Here is a 14,242-nt window from a genome sequence, read left to right on the forward strand (position 1 = left end):
GTTATAACGCCCACCTCTTGAGTTGTACTAGTGTAGATAAGTGTGTGCGTGGGGCTATGTATTTACACGTTTAGCATTGAATCCAACAGAAATGATCTATAGAATTTATTATCCTTGCGTTAATATAATTGCAATTGGGCATACTTTCTGTCTCTGCTATAAAAAGTCAATTTTACGCTGATCTCCAATGTAGGTACCTAAAAACAGCTTAGTATATTTTTTATTTAATGACAATAAGGTACGATACGAGCTGTACGTTCAGCTGATGGTAGGTTCCTAATTGACATGCCCGGCTAATTACCTACAATGCAGTGCCGCTCAGGATTTGAGGACATCTTGAGGCATAAGATGTTAAGTCTCATTTGCCCAGTAATTTCACTAGCTACGGCGCCCTTCAGACCGAAACATAATAATGCTTACACATTACTGCTTCACGGCAGAAAAAGGCGCCGTTGTGGTACCCCTAATCTAGCCGGTATCCTGTGCAAAAAAGCCTCCTCCTAGTAAATGTCCATAGTCGCCTCTTACGATACCCTTGGGCCTGGTACTTCCCTATTCTTTTATGCCCCGGGGAAGCACAGAATAGTGTTCCTAATGGACTCCAAGGCCGGTGGATTGACCTTGATGAAATTTTCAAACGATCTTCAGAAGTGCCAGTGATCGTGTTAAGAATGGTCAATATTTGGTATCGACCCTCTTATGACAATACTCATGTGAGTTTTTGAAGTAAAATTACTTTAGGTGCAATATGGGGGTGACTTAGAAATTGATCTGCCACAGACGATGGCAAATCTCATAATGGCGGCCGATCGGCTTCTACTAGTGTAGGTAAGTGTGTGCGTGGGGCTGTCTATTTACTCGTTTACCGGCTTGTTTTTGTGCTTCACTGGTATGTAAGGTGACACGGAGTCTTTCATTTTTTACTCGTCCGTGTATCTAGAAGAAAATTACTTTAGGCGCGACATGGGGGTGATTTAGAAATTTTTTCTGACGAAAGTAACGCTCAGTAAAAAAGTCAATTTAAACAATTTTTTAAAGCGTTATAATTTTTAGAAAACATTTCAAATTGCTCAGTAATATTTTTTTATATCTCCAAGTGTATAATTTGTTTGTTTATTACTACTTTTGTAATAAATAATAAATAAGTTTTCAGTCTGACATTTGCGACATTGCTTTTGGTTTCTTCGCCCATTATCAGGACAGGCAAAGGGTTCGAGCCCATGCAGCCATATTTGTTAATATTCAATAACAACGTCATATTGATATGTGCTAATAATAATATAACCTTTAATTTCTTATTATCAATTCTTTTATTTAATGTGCGAATGGTATTAATTATTTTATTATTAATTATAAATACAATATGAAATGAAAATAATAATCAGTCAAATCAAATAGCGGAATCCCAGGAACATTTTACTCTTTCATTAATAAATTAGAATAAAAGAGAAAATCAAAAACCTGATAATAACTTGACCTGTAAAAAGTGTAAGTGTTTATTTTCTGATGAAAAATAATATCAAAATATAATATTATATCATTCTTTGTAAAATATATAAAATCTCTTTATTGATAAAATAAAAATAATTATATTACATATTAAATCAGGCATTTTTTTATTTTAGGTAGAGAAAATGCTATGAAAAGCATTGCTCAAAAGATGAAGTTATATCGTCAGTGTTTCCGAGAAAAAAAAAAATAGCACAACATCTAACAATGCTCCTAGCTCTTCATTAATACGTGAGTGCTTAGTTGGTAATACGGCTTTATTTAATGTAATATATATTATGTATCTGTTAATTATTCCTAAAGAAAATTATTATTAATTGTTACTTCAATCGCGCGTAAAGATTACAGGCACATACTTTTTTTTTATAGGTAGGTTTCAGCTGAAATTCCCAAAATTTTCACACGTTACGAGTAGGTAGATATTTTGAACTGCTTTCGAGGAAGACCAACACAGATATAATTCGGACAAAGTCGCGCGCATAATGTTGTTTAGTACAAAATACAAAGGTGAACAATATATTAATAACACATTATTAGGGTCAAGTGGTGAAGCCATTAGAAAGGAATTATTAAGTATTATTTAACTAATTGGTTTGTTTGCGTATTAAAATATTAATGCGTAGTTTCTAACTAATAATCAAAGATATAATTATAATGATATATACTCGTAAGTTATTTCTAATATATAAAATTCTCGTGTCATGGTGTTAAACTATGAACTCCTCCGAAACGACTTGACCGATTCTCATGAAATTTTGAGTGCATATTGGGTAGGTCTGAGAATCGGACAACATCAATTTTTCATCCCCCTAAATGTTAAGGGTGGTCCACACGATTTTTTTTTTTAATTTATTTGACATTTTTTTTAAATTTGTTTGATTATGAGTCAGAATTAAAAAATACATACAACTTCAAATTTTCATCCATCAACAGTTACTTTTGTATCGCGCGTTTAATATCGGCAATACGTTTGCTGGGTCAGTTAGTAGCTGACCGAGCAAACGTTGTTTTGCTATATAATAAATTAAGTACCCCGCGGACGCTCATTGTATGAATTGTCATAGGCATGTAATGAAATGTCATTGAGTGATTTATTTCTATTGCGAATATATAATTATATATAAGTAAAAAAAATATAGGTTCCGGATAAGAAATCACCAACATATTAGATAATAAAATCTTCTCCGAAATACTCTTCACCTTATGGTTTAAGTATTATACCGATCGGTTCAGTAGTTTTTGCAGAATAACCGACCAAAATACCGGCCCTTCAATTTATTAGTAAAGATGATGCTCACAAAACAACCAAAACAACCAAATAACATAATATAACGCTGGTTGCAGAAAGCATCCATAAAGTTAATGTTTCATTAAATATAATACCGTCACTTTCTTTATCATTTTGACAGTCAAAGATAGCATGTGATATAATGACAGTCGCATAACGTAACGACGTTAAAAATGTGCTTGCATCTGTCGAACTTCATGTAAACAAACGTTACTGCTTGTTTAGGCGAAGAGTAAGCAGAAAACACGCAAACATAGACAAGTTTTGTGGTGAAACTATAGCATTTCGAGCTATGAACACTACTAAATCCTGTTACACATATCCTTAAGTCTTATTTGTAGGTTGCTAATGCTTGCTGTTGGTTATAGTTAACACTGCCGAGCCTTTTTGAACTACCACTTTTTTACCACTTTTTTTTACCACTGAAGGGTAAATACTGAAATTAGATTACTGACACAGCTGTGAGTCCGTCGCCCACAGACCTGTAAAAATACCACTGGACAGGCTGCATAATACAAAAGTACTTTGACTGCCGCCAATCCAGTGGTATATAGTAGAGATCAGTGCCGTCGTCCCATAGATTTATTATATACTAGCGTATAGGTAAACAAATCGCAAGAACATGTCTAACGGAGATACAGCGATATTGAAAAAGAGAAGCGAATCTAATGCTACTTAACAGATTTTGAACGACAGGTCGTAAATAGTAAGTAAGTAAGTATATCATATATAAAATTACTATAATATGCCTAATCTAATTAAAACTATCATACATTAAAAACTAAAGTAAGGCTTATTCTATATCAACATAAAACACCACTGTTTGCAGTGTTTTGTCCCAAAAAGGTTTGTTACACAGCATATTAATTTGGTATCACCCAACACTGATTTTCAGTAGCTACCTTCAATAAGGCGGCCGTCGCGATTACAGCCACAAGTGCTTCCATTATTAAATAAAGTAATTATGTAGTAAATAATAAATAAATAAATGATAGTACTCAAAACATAATTTAAAAAATAATGTTATAGTAGACGTAAAAAATAATATAATAGTCAGCCACACTTGGCATTAGCTCCGTAGTATTTTGTATATTAAACCACTGGCTAAAGCACACATTGACAAATCATAACGATTACTGGTTAAACCTTATCGGGCTGTCGGGTCGTTTATGCACTAGTATATTGTAAGCCTATTGGCTGTCTGTCAGTATGCTGTATCTCATGAAGCGCAATCGCCAGTGGATAGCAATAAAATAAAGTATAATATAATGCTCTGGCCACTTGAAAAAGAGCTTGGTATTCAGCAAGCCGATATTCTCTGCAAAGGAACCTTCCACTAATCTGGTAAAGTATTTTAAAGTACAATATAATGGTGTAGTCAAATTCAAAATCATTTTTTTTCAAAGTAGGATATGAAATCATGTGAATAGAATAAATAGATAATCGCCGTAGAAATCTTAATTAAGTATTAATTATCTATCTATCTATATATATTAAAATGAATTGCTGTTCGTTAGTCTCGCTAAAAACTCGAGAACGGCTGGACCGATTTGGCAAATTTAGGTCTTGAGTTATTTGTGGAAGTCCACAGAAGGTTTAAAAGGTGAATAAATAGGAAAATGCTGCTATATTAAATAAAAACAACAAATTTGTTTTTCCTTTGATGTGTCCATACATAATTTCTATGAGTTCTGCTGTGAAACAATTTCATTACGACAGCAGGGTGCATATTTAAACTAAAACATTATTTTATTTATTATATACAGAACAACGTCTGTCGGGTCAGCTAGTATACTATAAATCTCTGACAGACAGGCCAAAATAAAATCAACCAAATCTCGAAATGTCATCAAAATCCATTGAAAACAGGAGAAAAATAATTTTCTTAAAAATAAATTTTTATTAAGATTTTCCATTGTGCTAATAGTTATTTCGGTTATATTCGGAGTAGACAAAATATTCAAAAAATATCATAAAAATATGTGCCGGCTGCAGATATTCTTGAGTTGTAAATGGTGTGACCATAGAGAATAATACAATTATATACAATGTGATGTCGTGTAACTAATACAAGAACAGATAAAGAGTCAAATAATTATTTTCAAGTTTATTTTCGCCAACGTCCATATCACGTTGAATACACCGGTTCTTGTCCGATCACCGAAGTTAAGCAACGTCGGGCGCGGTCAGTACTTAGATGGGTGACCGCTTGGGAACACCGCGTGATGTTGGCTTTTTGTTTATTATAACACTTATTTTGCTTTGATTTACTTCCATTGTGTTATTATAATATGTAGATATTGTTCGAAAGCAACATCGCCAACGTCCATACCACGTTGAATACACCGGTTCTCGTCCGATCACCGAAGTTAAGCAACGTCGGGCGCGGTCAGTACTTAGATGGGTGACCGCTTGGGAACACCGCGTGATGTTGGCTTTTTGTTTATTATAACACTTATTTTGCTTTGATTTACTTCCATTGTGTTATTATAATATGTAGATATTGTTCGAAAGCAACATCGCCAACGTCCATACCACGTTGAATACACCGGTCCTCGTCCGATCACCGAAGTTAAGCAACGTCGGGCGCGGTTCAGTACTTAGATGGGTGACCGCTTGGGAACACCGCGTGATGTTGACTTTTTACATTTTTTTTTAACTTGTTAAGTGACACCACTCATGTTTTACGTTAGGTAAACAATTAGTTTTTTTGCTAAGTCTTTGCTCGTGTTGTGATCGTAGTATTTCCTGTACCTAAGCTTCAAAAGTCATGAAATAAGAAGTAAAGTCAACAAATTGTTCAATATATTCGAAAACAAGTTTATTTATTTATTTTCTATTTCATAAGATCTACAATTACATCACCTTATAAGCTCGATTAATATATAACAAAACTTTGGAAAACGGCGGTTTTATAGTATTAAATCAAATTCGAAATTTAAAATAACTTACTTAAAAACAGATATTATACCTAATACAGAAAAGAGAGAAAAATTACACTTATTAATGTTTAGTTCTGTGTGCGTGTGTGGGTTAAAAGTGTTTTTGGTAAACTGGTTCGAATCCCGGTAGGTGCAAGCATTTATGTGATGAATATGGATGTTTGTTTCCGAGTCATGGATGTTTAAATGTATTTATGTATGTTTATATGAATTTAAGTAAGTATATTGTATTAAATAGTAGTCTTGTAACCCATAACACAGGCTATAGATGCTTAACTTGGGGCAAGATCATTTGTGTAAAAAGTGTGTCAATATTATTATTATTATTAAAAATATCAACACAATATAGTTATAATGTTGTGAGTTAGTCAACAGTGTGGTCTTTGAGGAACTTTCTTCCAATTTAAGGTATGACGACATTTTTCAAATCTTTTGACCATTTTTTTTATGAAAATAAGGGACGAGACGAGCAGGACGTTCAGCTGATGGTAATTGATACGGCCTGTCCATTACGATGCAGTGCCGCTTAGGATACTTGAAAAACCCAAAAATATTGAGTGGCACTACAACTGCGCCCGTCTCCTTGAGACATAAGATGTTACGTCTCATTTGCCCAGTAATTTCACTAGCTACGGCGCCCTTCAGACCGAAACGCAATAATGCTTACACTTTACTGCTTCACGGCATCCTGTGCCAAGGAACCCCCACATTGCCATAACATAATGTCTACTGAATTATCAATTATCTTATTTTATAATTAAGAGTAAATTTATCATGTTTAAAATGGCAATCGATAACAATTTCAACAAAAATAAATAAAAATATAGTTTAAAATAAATTAAAATGTTCCCCAATTTAACGATGCATACCTTGTTTACTTTGAAGTGTCATTATCTCTACATATTCGCATCATACTAAAATCACTTGGTTTGTGGTAAAATAATATGAAATTCCATTATTTAATGTCTTTCAATTGGTTGTTATATCAAAATAAGTTATAATAATAATATATTCCACCTTCGCACGACACGCCACAAGTTAGGTTATCATCCCCACCATCTGGATGTGTGGCGGTCCTCCACAGTGCGGTTTTCAAGGAGCTTCCTTCCACGTCCTACAATGATGTGGAATGAGCTTCCTTATGCGGTGTTTCCGCGACGATACGACATGGGTACCTTAAAAAAAAGCGCATACTCCTTCCTTAAAGGTCGGCAACGTTCCTGTGATTCCTCTGGTGTTGCAAGAGATTGCGGTGATCACTTAACACCAGGTGACCCGTACGCTTTTTTGTCCTCCTATTCCATAAAATAAAAATAAAAGTTTATAAATCAAATTTTATTTTGTCGTAGAATTTTGGATATAATGGAATTCCCAAATAGTAAAGTGAGCTTTCTTGAGCGGTGTTTCCAGGACTATACCACATTATTTTATTCTTCGTTAGCTTCGAAAAAGGAGCGGCTGGTTCGCACACTTCTGGTGTTACCAACCAGCCAAGTGTGGGTGGTGGTAATCACATTGTTAGTGTCACCAACAGCTGACCTGGCCCTTTCCATAAAAGTATACACACCATAGACAATATACTAGCGTATAAACTAACAACGGGAGAGATGAACATCATTAATGGAGATATAATAATATAGAGAAAGTAAGCGAATCTGCGAAAAAGCGAATTTTGATCGACAATTCGTAAACTTAGTATTTTTTTTACTAACGCGAGTGTTACATATTTAAACAAAATACTTTTCAAAGGATTAAAACGAGTGTAATACTAACTGTATTTTCCTCCCCGGGAAACGTGCTCTGATAAGGTCATGAAAAAAAAAAGGTCGGGTTAAATAAAACCAAAAGTGAAACTTTTTAACCTACGTAAAAACTTAATCTAATGTATAAAATTCTCGAAACGGCTTGACCGATTCCCATGAAATTTTGAGTGCATATTGGGTAAGTCTGAGAATCGGACAACATCTATTTTTCATCCCCCTAAGTGTTAAGGGTGGTCCACGCCAAACTTTTTTTTTAATTTTCTCGACATTTTTTTAATTTGTTTGATTATGAGTCAGAATTAAAAAATACACACAACTTCAAATTTTCACCCATCTACGATCAACGGTTACTTTTGTATCGTGATTTTAATATCGGCAATACAACGTTTGCTGGCTCAGCTAGTGTAATAGTAAAATTATAATTACACGTGTTTAAATCCCTTGAAAATAATTTTATTTAAAATACGTAAAATGCAGTCAGCCATGCTCAGGCATAAGCTCCTTACGATTTTGATTTTTGGAATACCAAGCCATTAGCGAACGCACTTGAATTTCGAATTAATTGAGGGGGCGTCCATTAATTACGTGAGGCATATTATGAGAATTTTCCGAATGTCCATCCCCCGTAATTGCACGCAAGATTCTTCAATATTTATAGTGTGTTATGTTGAATTATTGAGAAAATAAACAAAAACACAACTGAATCTATTACTTTTATTGAATACTAACAAAGATTATATTTGTGAATATTGCCGTGATTTAAAATCACAATCATATACTTACATATGAATATAAAACAATAATTTAAAAAAAAAACCAATCTTATTCAGTCGATGGAGACTCGTGCATAATTTGCACCATTTTCTGCTAGAAAAATAATAACGTGATATATGCTAAGAGACCCCCCCCCCCTCTAAGTAGGATTTGGGAAGATATAGCTTGATCCCTTCCCCCCTAGAACACCTTAAGTAATTAATGGACGCCCCCTTATTATTATGTTATCACAACTTCGTTCAAGTATGAAGAAACATTAAGAATCCATAATTACTTAAGTCATGAAGTCATGTTTAAATTCGTCTTACATTTTCCCGTTTGCGAAACGAGTTTATCGAATCCTGACGTGATCTTATATCGAGAAAAAAAAAAAACACTTTTTGTGCGTTCCAAGGTATGACCGGTTTGGCGTAGAGTAAAATATAAACAGAGCAACGGTTGACTTAACCTTATAACTATGACTAGATTGTGATTATTTTTGTATGAGAAAAAGGACAATTTACAGTATGATAACTGCGCTAGTCACTGAGACATAAAATATTAAGTTCCATCTAGTCTGTCCACGGCCGGTATTTTGATCGGGGTGGAAGCTCAAGAAAGTTAGCCCCCCAGATTTTTTTTTTATTTTTTTTTATTACATCGTTATTTCGCCATTTGTTCTTGATTGTTCTCTATAAACATTTGTTTGGTCTCGATTTATTTATTTCAAAAAAAATTGCAATTCATTAAAATTGGTTAGGTTAGTTTTTTTTTTTATGGAAGAGGAGGACAAACGAGCGTACGGGTCACCTGGTGTTAAGTGATCACCGCCGCCCACATTCTCTTGCAACATCAGAGGAATCACAAGAGCGTTGCCGGCCTTTAAGGAAGGTGTACGCGCTTTTTTTGAAGGTACCCATATCGTATCGTCCCGGAAACACCGCACTAGGAAGCTCATTCCACAGCTTTGTAGTACGAGGGAGAAAGCTTCTTGAAAACCGCACTGTGGAGGACCGCCACACATCCAGATGGTGGGGATGATATCCTAACTTGTGGCGTGTCGTGCGAAGGTGAAATTCGGCGGCAGGAATCAGGTTAAACAGCTCTTCGGAACACTCCCCGTGATAAATGCGGTAGAAGACACACAATGAAGCGACGTTTCTACGCAACGCCAAGTGATCCAGCCGTTCACAGAGCACTGAGTCCCCGACAATTCGAGCTGCTCTACGTTGCACGCGGTCAAATGGATCGAGCAGATACTGGGGTGCACCAGACCAGAGAGGTTATGTTAGAACAGTTAAAACTCGAGTTACGCACAAGCCGAGCGTAGCGTGCCGAGGCAGCGGCCGGCGAGTGCCAGAACCAAATAGTAGGCGTTTCCCCCCATTAACATGGGGCGGGGGCTAACTAAAGGCTATGTTTTTAATTAATTGTTTTTAAATAAACAACAAAAGAAGAAACAATTATTTATAGCGAACAATTAAGAACAAACTACGAACTAACGATATGCGATATTGAAAATTCAAAAATAGAAAAAAAAAATTTTTTGGGGGGCTATGTTTGATGAGCCCGGGATGGAGCCATTACAACTGCCACCGCTAGATGGCGCTAGTAGCGCCTGTTTGCGAATGAAATGTTATTATCTCCATGATTTGTATGTATCTTAATGTACCCTTTTACTTAAAGATCTTAGTTACCAGGTCATAAAATCCCAAAAAAATAATAATGTACCCTTATGTTGTCAATGTTATTGTATATTGTCATGGTCAAAATAAGTGATCACCGGGGTCGCCAAAATATTTGAAGATATAAATAAATGTCTTATTGAACTTAATAATAAATAAAAATAAAGGCCTTTTATTTCTTGCTTTTTTTGTTTTGCTAATTTTAATGCATTTAAGAAAAAGAGAATATAGTTAAATATTTTAACTAATTGTTTCCACTTCAAAGAGTAGTGTGATTAAAAATATAAGTAAAGTAAGTAACACAACGGATTTAGTTAAATAAATATTAGATATAAAATAAATATTGTTTTAATTTATCTGATAAAGTCATTTTATTAGCAAGAAGCCTCTCAATTAAAGGATAAAGCTCACTTAACTTATAAATATTGAATACTACACCGTAAAGTAAAGTGCACACAACAGCAGAACAACAGGAGTACAAGTATATCACCAAGGGAAGTATAGGATGTATAAATAGATGTATGAATTTAAGTCAAAACATTCAACCACAAAATAACCACATTTATACAGATTACAATAAGACCGCTGTTTTGTTGCACAAATAATGGCAGTATTTCTAAGACCAACAATGAATATTTAGTTAGTTATACTGCTACTTTGCGAAGAAAATCACGCGAAAATCATTTATATTGGATAATGGTACTTATAATTCCAAAATAAATAAATAAATTCTCAATTAACTGGCCTTCCAGATTTTCATTTTCTTTATTTTATTCTTATTATTACTTGCTCTTATCATAAGTTGATGATAAGAGATCTTTAGCGTGAGTGTTCACTCACCAAACAATAGAACGAGAGTTTTTTGACTCTCGTATGTATAACATAACCAAAGTTACCGACACAGCCCAAATGATTGGGAAACTGAAGTGGCAATGGGCAGGGCACGTAGTCCGACGGATAGAAGGCCGTTGGGGCAGTAAAGTCCTCGAATGGCGACCACGTACGACGATCTGGTCAAGATCGCCGGAATACGTTGGATGAAGGCAGCGCAGGACCGATCGTCGCGGAAATCTTTTGGGGAGTCCTTTCTCCAGCATGAATGTCTTCCGGCTGATGATGATATATAAAATTTTGAATCGCAATGGATTTCCCCAAAACAGATGCCTAATTATACTAATTGTTCATTAACAAATTTTCATTGAAATTGGTTTAATGGTTTTAAAATGTAACATGGTCAAACATCGTGATCGTTTAAATATTATAAAGATTAAATTATGAGACTTTGATAACCGATCTCTGTTCCTCCCTCAAAATAATAGTCTTATAATTAATTTCATCGAAATAGTTAAAGCGAAGCAAAGTATACTTAGATATAAAACTATATTTTTGTTAACTATACGTAAATATAGATACTAGCGCTCCCTCGGGAAGCTTTTAAAATTTAGGGATAAAATAGGGGATAGGGTATCTATCTACATTCTTTTCTGTACACCTGATAACGTGTTACAAATCCCATGATAATTGGTTGAGCAGTTAAGACGTAAAAGCGTGGCAAACAAACAAAATCAATTTCGAATTTTAATTAGAAATTGATTTTAACTAAAGTATATATGAGCTCAGAATTGCATGGCATAGGATTATTTAAATAATCCTTCAAACCTCCTTAATAATCAAATGTAAATAGCTCTGGTTATTTTCCTCTACGGCAATACAGCCTTCGATAGTCTACCCATCTACAGTACACGCTGCAGACGCAAGCCGAGCGGTCGCCATGCGAGTAACGACCACAAACGAAAACGAACATTCCAAAAACAAAAAATAATATCGACTCTGACACCTGTCAAAGCATTTAAAAAAATACTCGGGCCGAAAAGAAAAAGTTCAATCATACAGCCAGTCCAAGGATGTGAACTTTTGTTACAATTCAGTGAACGGAAATGTGGCTTTTAATTCAGAAGCAATAAGTTCGAGTGTTGTGTGGATTGCGTGAAGGCTATCTTGTGAAGTTTTGTTTTTAAAATAAGTTCGAAAAGGTAAGGCTCGCTGTTGTTAAGCTTATTATAAGTGGACTCTTGAGTGACTTATTTGGATGAAAGCTGTACTTTGTTCATTGTTAAAATCACCTGACATAATTTATATTCGGTTTTGGGTATCGTTTAGAATTATTTTCCTCTTAAAACTATTATTATACTTAATTTTCGCAATAATATCATACAATAATGGGCTAAGAATTTCGTGTGTACTTAACAAAAGACTAATCAAAATTGTATTTGAAATTTTTTATTAAAAATCAACAATGTTTTCAACAGCAATCAATAATTAGATCACATGCTATTGAAAAGTAAATTCAAATGTGAATTTGTTTATACGTTTGTTACGTCTTAGCTAATTTACCGATTATTATGAAATTTTGCACAAACGTTGTCAGGGGTTCACACAAGGATATGGTATACATTTTAACCCATAGTATAGGTAAGACCTAACCTATAAGCTACTTGTAACATAAAGTTCGACCATGTTTATTGTTCTTATATTAGAAGCGACCTTTAACTTCACAGGAGAGGCCAGGTGATAACTTAATATAATCTGGTGTCAGGTGAACCGTATCTAAGTTTGTAATCCTAAAATAAAAAAATTGCAGTTGTAGGGTTCCGTCCGAGCGCTCTTCCAACTGAGGGAATCGTTCAAGTGACGTATGGTTCATAAATCTTGCTATGTCTGGTTCAACTCTCATGTTGTGGCTCCATCTACAGGATCTACTTTACAGTTGATGACCTGCTCAACGCCAATAATTGCATATTATGAAACTGACTAGATTCGCGGGTTCCCGCCCCGCATCGTTCTTAAATTTGGTAGAAAATTTAATTTAATTAATCCCAGAAGTCACTATATTAACTATTATAGTATTTCAGTATTCATAACAAAATCTAATTTCGTTTTTAAGAATAAAAGACTCAATTTCTTATAATACCGTATAAGACTTCAACGGGAGTGAAGCTGATAAATGAAATTATTGTTTTAGTATCGTTCGCATAGGTATAAAGGTGACATTTCGTTTTCAACCGACTTCAAAGAAGGAGTTGATTTTCTATTTCTCAATTTGACTCTTGTTTTTTGTTTGTTGGTAATCTTATCTACGCCTTTCAATTTTCTCCCATATTAGTCTATTGGAGCGAAACTTCAAAGTTATATACAACTTAACAGTAACTTATTTTTAAGTGATATTCCTCCCTGCTGGGATTAAGTCTACTTATTTAATTTGAACCAAAATGATGATGAAGGATGGGTCATTGAAACCCGTTTAAAAAATATAAAAATAGCGACATTTTAAGTCAATTTACTAATATGCAATTATTGGGGTTGAGTAGGTTATCAACTGTAAAGTAGATCCTGTAGATGGAGCCACCACCCGGGAGTTGAAGAAACATACCAAGATTTACGAACCATTTGTATACATACTATTTTATTGTTATAGAGAAAATTTGTTTTATACTTTTAGTAATAATAGAAATAAAGATAATAGTAGTCTTTTATTCAGATAAAACTAACCTAATACATTAAAAATACATGAATAAATGAATAAATGAATGAAAGCCTTTATTCGGAGACAATACAGTACATTAATAGTCTAGTTTCTTCAAGACAAAGGCTTCCTCCATATCCTTCCATGTCTGTCTATCCATAGCAGTTCTTCTCACCTTTTTAAATCATCTTCCCATCTGATTATTTGTCTCCCTCTACATCTTTTTCCGTGTCTAGAATACCATTAAATAACACCAAAATAACATCTTTATATACATATGTCTATCTATGAAGTTATCTAAACTTTAATATTATAAAGAGAAAACATTTGTTTTTGTATGTATGTTTGTAATGTTTTCACACAAAAAATACAGGACCGATTTCAAAAATTCTTTCACCATTAGAAAGCTGCATCCTTACTGAGTGAGATAGGCTATATAACATTTTCAAAAATAGGGACCCAATTGCGTAATTAAATTGATATGTAAAATGTTAACTAGATCATATCTGTTATATTCAAGGAAGTATATCAAAGAAAAAGAAAGGCAATGAGTTTCTTGCCGCTTCTTCTCAGTAGCTCAACCCTTTACGAAGTAGCGGTAAATTCAATCAGAAATCTTTTTTTTTGTCATTTATGTGTCATTTCCTCGACCTACATAAATAAAGTGATTATGATTTGATTTTACAAACTCGATTTATTTTTTGGTACAGTTAGGTTTAGATTGTCCATTTTCTTAGGATCATATTGTAAAATACATCGCCCAATAAAACGCTTATACT

At 34.2% G+C, this 14,242-nt stretch overlaps 2 protein-coding genes and 3 non-coding genes across 10 annotated transcripts in view; 4 read left to right on the forward strand and 1 right to left on the reverse strand.

Moving 5' to 3' along the window:
* LOC126968314 (uncharacterized) overlaps positions 1-14,242 on the reverse strand; it is a 512,088-nt gene that overhangs the window by 103,897 nt on the left and 393,949 nt on the right. The window contains exon 1 of one of the 2 annotated variants that reach the window (XM_050813260.1): positions 2,417-2,431. The exons of the other annotated variant lie outside the window; for it this stretch is intronic. The gene's annotated coding sequence lies outside the window, so the exon portion shown is untranslated. Of the gene's footprint in view, positions 1-2,416; positions 2,432-14,242 lie in introns of those variants that run through there. 2 annotated transcript variants of the gene reach the window in all.
* On the forward strand, positions 4,913-5,031 carry LOC126968546 (5S ribosomal RNA). The gene has a single exon (XR_007730250.1). It is a non-coding gene; the product is annotated as a 5S ribosomal RNA (ribosomal RNA).
* LOC126968536 (5S ribosomal RNA) lies at positions 5,116-5,234 on the forward strand. Its single transcript, XR_007730241.1, has one exon. It is a non-coding gene; the product is annotated as a 5S ribosomal RNA (ribosomal RNA).
* Positions 5,319-5,438, forward strand: LOC126968547 (5S ribosomal RNA). Its single transcript, XR_007730251.1, has one exon. It is a non-coding gene; the product is annotated as a 5S ribosomal RNA (ribosomal RNA).
* The window catches only part of LOC126968328 (cuticlin-4), a 104,445-nt gene continuing 101,884 nt past the window's right edge, over positions 11,682-14,242 (forward strand). For all 5 annotated transcript variants that reach the window (XM_050813289.1, XM_050813287.1, XM_050813288.1 and 2 more), the window contains exon 1: positions 11,682-11,973. The gene's annotated coding sequence lies outside the window, so the exon portion shown is untranslated. The remainder of the gene's footprint in view (positions 11,974-14,242) is intronic.

Source organism: Leptidea sinapis, chromosome 15, assembly GCF_905404315.1.
Source record: "Leptidea sinapis chromosome 15, ilLepSina1.1, whole genome shotgun sequence".
In the NCBI taxonomy this organism is placed as follows: Eukaryota; Metazoa; Arthropoda; class Insecta; order Lepidoptera; family Pieridae; genus Leptidea; species Leptidea sinapis.